Here is a 6,873-nt window from a genome sequence, read left to right on the forward strand (position 1 = left end):
ATGACAACATAATATCAACAGCTTCTACACGACAAACCCCATTAGACTAATGTCTTTCACTGCCTCGGTTTTACGCCTTAAACTATTCCCGGACAGAGCAATGACTATTGCTAACAGTAGAATAATCCGGAACGAGCCTTTCTCTAGGTGACGAGCCGAGGGAGCGGCAGGCAGCGCTCCGGGGCTGCGGGCAGGGGGTCCGGGGCCGCGGGGCGCGGGCACACGGGTGCCCGTGGGTATTTGCCGCCTGTCCCCCACCGACATCTCCCGCCGGCCCCTCTCCTATTAAGCAACTGGTTTCGATCGTTGGTTTTAACCGTATAGAGTAACGGGCGGACATCGCTGCTGGGATACGCGTCTGCTCGAAATGTCAGTACCCAGCAGAAAAGGGAGATTTGTCTGTGTCCTGGCGAAACACCAGTGGAACGAGCTAGGTCTGCCGTCGGAGGAGGAGGACGCTGGGTCTCGCCTTAGCTGTTTCTCCTCCGTTTGCCCAAGGAAATTGGGTGGCTTCCCCCCTCCCGGTACTAAAAACCTTGCCGAGGAAGCCGCGAGTTTTGTGGGGTGCTCTCGGCTCGCCCTGCCCCGGCTCTCTCGAGCCGCACCCGCCTCGCCCCCCGCCGGCGGCGGGGAGGGACCGGGCAGGGCGGCCGGGGAGCCGCCAGCGGGCCGGGGCTCTTCGGGAGGGGGCTGCCGGGGCGGCCGAGGGGTAAGAGGCCGGCAGCGGCCGGGGAAAGCTTTCGGCGGTGGGAGCCCCCCTCCCCCGTGCTCTCTGCCCGGATAAAGCCCTTCCTGACAGGGGAGGGAAGGGGCAGGCTGCAGGGCAGGGGCTTCCCTTTGGTCTCAGTGTGTGTTCTGTAAAGTTGTGACAGATTATTAGTAAAGGGAGGGGTTTCACAGTTTGATGAAGATATAACACACTCTGGACTATCCATCCTCCGGGCCCATTCATCGGAGGCAGGGAGAGGGGGAGAAGGGAGCTCTGTTCCTCTCCCCCAGAGCAATTCATCACTGCGGCTGAACCGGGTAGTCTTGTCCTCCAGCGACCCCCGCTCCCCTGGCCACCGTCCTGGGATCCCTGGTCGGTCAGCTCCGGCCCAGAGCAGCCCCCCGGAGGGGTCGGGGCTGCCCCGCTCTCTCCCCACGCCGGGGCAGGACGGCCGTCACCGGGGCCGCGGGGCTGGCTCGGGCAGCGCAGCCGCGCACGGGGGCCCGGCGGCCCTGTCCCCACACACACCCCCTCCCGGAGGGAGAGATCTGCTTGCCGCGGGATAGATGTAACCCGTCGGAGAGGAAAGCTGAGGTGCCGTGTAGAGGAAGCAGGAGGGATGGGGAGGGACAGACGGACAAACAGATAGATAGATATGGATGGGGCGAGGATGCTCCTACGGCAGCCTTTTGTTTGGGAGTGAGTGATCCTCATTGTTTGTCGACGCGGAGAAGAGAGGAAATTAATTGCAACCAATTAATAATTAATCCCGTTTAAACAGCTTTATTATCACCGGCGAACGAGAGGGAATTGGTCTGATAACCCCCCGAAGACCGAATGTCAAGTTTAACCAAATAGTTATTGCTTTATCAAACAGAGTCTGCAAATAAATTAATCAAAAGCAAATATGTTCTTTGTGCGGCTCATTTGCTGGTAATGGATGGATATGAAGATTTGCCGATATTATTGTCTGTCATTCAATCTAACAAAGTGAACATTTATTGCATATATATTAAAAATTATCCCTTAATCGAGTGGGGCTGGGGTTGCAGTTATTGGAGTCTTCCCAGAGGTGAAGTCCCCTTGGATAGGAGCGGGGAGGGCCGCTCTTCGCCTCCCGTGCGATTCCCTTCGGAACATGTTTCAAAATTGCTTTAATCCACCGCTAAATTGAGCTGTTTTACTAACTGTCCACGATATCATAAACAGTTTGAGGAGCTAATGGACGAGATGTTATAAAAATAGTGGACGTAAGGCACAGAAGAGGCGATATATTCGCCCAGGAGTGATGGCCGGGGACCCAGCCACGGCAAACAAGCCCTCTTTGTCTCCCCCGTGCTTACATCATTTTCTAATTAGGCATAAAATTGTCTTCATACACTGGTATCGCTGGCTTCATAAACATAACCATTATGGTTCATAAGGACCCCATTGTGGGGAGCCCCTCTCAAAATAGAAAAGGATCTGGAGAGGCCCAGAGAAAAAAACATCCCCTTTGTTTTCTCTTTTAAGAAGACGGATGGGCAATGTCACGCAGATGATTACTTTGGACTATTAAATTGTCAGAAAGGAAGAATTTCCCTATTAATAAAGGGATTATGGGGGAGCGATGGAGCTGGATGCTGGAGGCTGGCGAGGCGCGGGGTGCGCGGGGATGGCGGGGCGCCGCGGGGGGAGCACCGCGGCAGGGCACGGCGCGGCACGGCACGGCCCGGCACGGCCGTGGGAGCCGTGGGATTCCCGCCGTGGCGCTCCGGGAGCGAGCCCGGCCGTGGCTTGGTGCCACGCACCCGCGGAGCAGCGGGCAGCCCCGGCCCCGGCGCCGGGATAACTGGATGGAGATGGATGGAGCCGCCTATCGCCCCCGACGCCGTGTCAGCCCCCGGACAATTACTGTCTCCAGAGGGATGGACAGACTGACTGACACTGACCTCTGCCCACGAGCCTACTGGCGGCCCCGAGGAGCTTATGTGCAATTTGCTGGATTTCGTTTACAATAACCCGACTTGACATAAATAACTCTCCATGCTGTGTCTACGCCCGCCTGACCTCCTGAACTAGCGCGGAAACACTGCCGTATTGATCAGGGGCGCGGGTTTTTTTTCTTACTTTCTTTCTTTTTTTTTTTTTTTTTTTCTTTCCCCTCTCTTTTTGGTCCACGAAGACCCGCTCGCTCGGTCCCTAGGCCCGTGCGCTCCCCGAGCCGGACCCGGCCCGGTCCCCCACGCCCTGCTGAACCGGGAGAGCGGTCCTTTTTCCTCGGACCCCGTTTTTCCCTTTGGGAAGTTTTCCTAAGGTTAGAAAGTGGCAGGAGTTATGTTTCGTGTCGCGACAGCCAGCGGCGAGTCGCGACAGCCCGAGGAGGGCCAGCAGGGAAGACCCAGGGACGCTTGGGCTCCCTGAAAGCCTCCGCTCCCGCTCCGTCCCGTCCTTCTCCGCATCACCTCCCCGCCGGTGCTCGGGGCTCCGCGGGGGCGAGCGGGAGGGACGGAGGGAAAATAAATAGTGGGGACCGAAAGGACGGGGTGGGGGCGGGGGGGAAAGGGAGTCCCCGGCAGCGGCCTTGCGGGGCTGGGCTGGTGTTATCCATTTAGTGTGACATATGGAAATCTCTCTGCGGACCCACAATTAAAGGAGCCGGCCCTCCGCCCTTTATTCCCCACTAACTTTTGTGTTAAATGTGAACAACCTGGCGGTATCCATTCTGGCTCTATTACCAAGTGAATGTCGGCTCCAAGGCCGCCTTCCTTTCTGCCTATTCTGGGGCTGCCTCCCACGCAGATTTATGTATTTTTGATATTAAATTCTTTCTATCATTAAGCCTGCTCTCTTGTTGACTTTCATTGACCCCTGCCCTTGTCCCCATACTTTTCCATATTTAATACCGGGACATTTTTGCCGGTGCCCTCCTCTCTTTGTTCCCTCCCGGTTGACTGCCGCCCCTAATGGCATGTGCTGTTTGCTCTGTTGTTGAACTTGGTAGGGTCACATAGTCTTGCGCTGTGATATCCTCCGCATTTCCAGCCCTGCCATTCTGGGGAGGGGCCTTGTGGAACAAGCCTTTTTTTCCCCTAGCTACCGGGCTTCCTAATGACTTAAGCAAACACCTTCGCTAATGACGCCCCAGGCTCCCTCATCCCCTCGGGGTTTTGTTTAGCTGAACTCCTAGCGCTCTGCCTGTCCCACTGGTAGCGTGGCCTTTCTGACCTGAGACATCGCAGCTCTTCTCCTTGGAGCGGGCTGCCTTGTCCAGCTCCGCCTGGGCCAAAGGCCAGGATCATGGGAGCATTGCATGCCACCAGCTGCTTGAGGTGACACCGAGTTACAAAGAAGAACCGCCAAAGGAAACTTCGGCTCACACAGGCAAATGAATGTGTTCATTTATCTCCTCTGACTCCGCGGTTCGCGGCGTGCCTCGGCCCTGCAGCTTGGCTGGGGGAGCGGGTAAATGTCCTTCCCAAGAAAGATTGGCTCACTTCTCCTAGGCCGGTCTGTTCAGTATCATTATGTGACCGGTTTTCAGAATTGAAGTTGCCTGGTGTTTTGATTCTTCCCTGCCTGTGCAGTTGTGCCCTGGAGGTCCCTTCAAAATGGATGCTAATTGTTGGGGCTGCACACTGCTGCCTGCTAAAATGCCCCAGAGCTCCCAGGCCCTGCTCCTCAATGGCTTAATTGACAAGGACTTGTCTGTATTTAGGAGCAGCTGGTCCAAAGCATTGGCACATCAGTGCAATCTTAACACAGCATCCCTAGCCTGGAGGAGTATGAGGGTAAACGTGGTTAAAATGAAGGAAGATTTATAGTCGGCCCCCTTGGGTAATGCGGCAGAAGACAGCTACCAAGATTTTCCCTAGTAGGGGTTTCATTCATCAGCTTCCCGGCCTCAGTAACGTGTCTAGGAGCCACGTTCCAGCTATTATTAATAATAGGAGGTGGCCATTTAGCACAATTAGGCAGGTGACAATATTCCACAATAATGCATGGCTCCAAACGAGACGGGGAGCCGCTAACGCACACATCCGTGGCCGAGGAGCGCCGGGTCTCTGCTCTGTGCCCACGTCCCGAGTGGGTCCGGGGCTGGCCCGGGGGGCAGCCAGCGCTCCTCTACCTGCGGAGCCCCCGGCGCTAAATCCTGGCAGGCACCGGTTTACCTTCCTCCTACGAGGAGGGCTGGGAAAGAGCTTCTCCCGCCGAACTCCCTCCTTGAAACCCTGGCCGCGATCCTCGGCAGACGCGTACCGGGTTGAAAATATCCTTCTCCGAATTTTAAATTAAGGCTGTCTTTCATTTCGGTGGCAGGGATGAAATACATATGTTTTTTTCACACTGTCTTTAAGCGCTTCTTCTCGTGAGCTGCCCATTTATACCATTTAAACTTATTTGATTTCTAAACGGGAACGGCTAGGTTTATTTTCTGTACAGGGTTATTCAGCGTTTTACAAAGAAGGTTTATGGCGCGGCTTAAAACTAAGGGTTTTTTTGTTGTTGTTGTTTTGCAATGTGTGGGAAATACTTTTATGTTCACACAGTTCGCCCCATGAATAGGGATAATAGGTTCGGGATCCTCATTGAAATTTGAAGTTTTTAAACAGAAATTCCCTAACTTTTGCTCGTTTTCTCAACTTTTTTTCGTAGGAACAATGCCAACATTGAAGCCCTCGGTTGGAGTCTGCACAGTTGGAGATCTTTGGTGCCATTTTAGACATCTTTGGATTTCATCAATCAAACTGACTGCAATTTTCCATAAAAACCCTGAATTTGGGTCAGAAAGTGGGCAAAGCAGATAAAGATCATTCGAGCTGTCTTATAAGATGATAAATAGATATCCTTTCAGTCCAACAATGCAAGAAGTGCAGTTTTGTAATTCACTTCCATTGGTTTTGAATGCAGTGAGTCGAAACAATTTATACATGTTTTCCCATGGTTAGAAGATGTCTTTACATACTTGTCAATAGTAACTTGACCTTTTTCTCCACTGAGCTACGAAGAGGTGCTTCCCCCCCCCCCCTTCCAGAGTACAGAAAAGGGTTGTATTGGGTTGGGTTTTGTTGGTTGTTTTGGTTTTTATTGTGTCCGCCCCCCTCCCCTTCTTGTAGCAACTAAATCAATAGGTTATTTCTTCTTATCCCGAGGTTTAAGCAGATGGTAGGTGCAGCTCACCACTCTGCCCACGAGGTATTTTACTCCGTGCAGTGATGGGCGAGCGGCCCGAGCGAGGTTTTAGCCAGACCTGTTGGATTCGCCCAGTGTATTCTTGACCTTGGAGAATGTTTTTTCATCTGAACGGGGCGGGGGGGGTGGTGGTGGAAGAAGCCCTAAAAGTCTTGGGCGGAGCCCTCGGTGGAACCTGCCAACCTGCCACAGCTGGCAGAACCCTGCTGTGGGGTGGGTTTCTGCCCGCTCGGTCCAACAGCTCCCGGCCGGAGGGACGAGGAATACCTCGCAGGGGAGAGCCTGTCCTCGGGCCAGCCCATCAGATGCTCCACACGTCCGGGCGGGACTGGGACGGGCAGCTCATATCGTAAGGGTGGCCCGCGGACGTGTGGAACACCTTTAGTGTCACCAGCAACAGGGCGTTGGGCTGGAGGTGTTTCGGAAAGTCAGCTAAGAACGTTGGCCTGGCTCTGCAGGGTGGGGAAACTGAGGCACAGAGCCTCTTTCCCACGGCTGGGACCCGGGGTGGCCCATTCCTCGCCGGCCCTTGCCCATCGCTACGAAGCGAAACGAAGGACCCTTCTGGGAAGAGGGCAGGCGAGAAGGATGTATGTCTGGGGGGCCTGAACTCCTCCAGTTTCCCGGGGATTTGCTCCCGCGGGGCGGCCCACCGGCTCCCCGCGCTCTGCGGGCGCCCAGCCCGCCCTGTGCCTCGGGTCAGACTGCCGCAAACCGGTCCCAGGCCCGGGCAGAGGAGGGTGGTGGAGGGAGGAGGACCGGAGATAAGGCATTAGCTTTTGCCTTTCCTCCCCTCGCCTTGAACACGACAGCCCTGCTAAGTGCTGAACACTCCCCGCTAATGGATGACCTGCGGTGTGCAGCTGCCTCCCGCTCCTCGGATAAAGGCTGCTTTTACTATTAATTGCATTTGTAACGTGAGCGCAGTTCCCAGCTAAAACAACCCAGAAACGGCAGCATCCGCGTTGCGGCGGGCACAGCCGCCCTCCCGG

General features: G+C 55.1%; 1 long non-coding RNA gene across 1 annotated transcript in view; it reads left to right on the top strand.

Moving 5' to 3' along the window:
- The window catches only part of LOC142056947 (uncharacterized), a 7,461-nt gene extending 1,910 nt beyond the window's left edge, over positions 1-5,551 (top strand). Inside the window, exon 2 of the long non-coding RNA XR_012660490.1 lies at positions 5,345-5,551. This is a non-coding gene — a long non-coding RNA (uncharacterized LOC142056947). The remainder of the gene's footprint in view (positions 1-5,344) is intronic.
- Positions 5,552-6,873: the final 1,322 nt, after the last annotated feature.

The sequence above is a fragment of the Phalacrocorax aristotelis genome, chromosome 4 (assembly GCF_949628215.1).
Source record: "Phalacrocorax aristotelis chromosome 4, bGulAri2.1, whole genome shotgun sequence".
NCBI classification, from domain to species: Eukaryota; Metazoa; Chordata; class Aves; order Suliformes; family Phalacrocoracidae; genus Phalacrocorax; species Phalacrocorax aristotelis.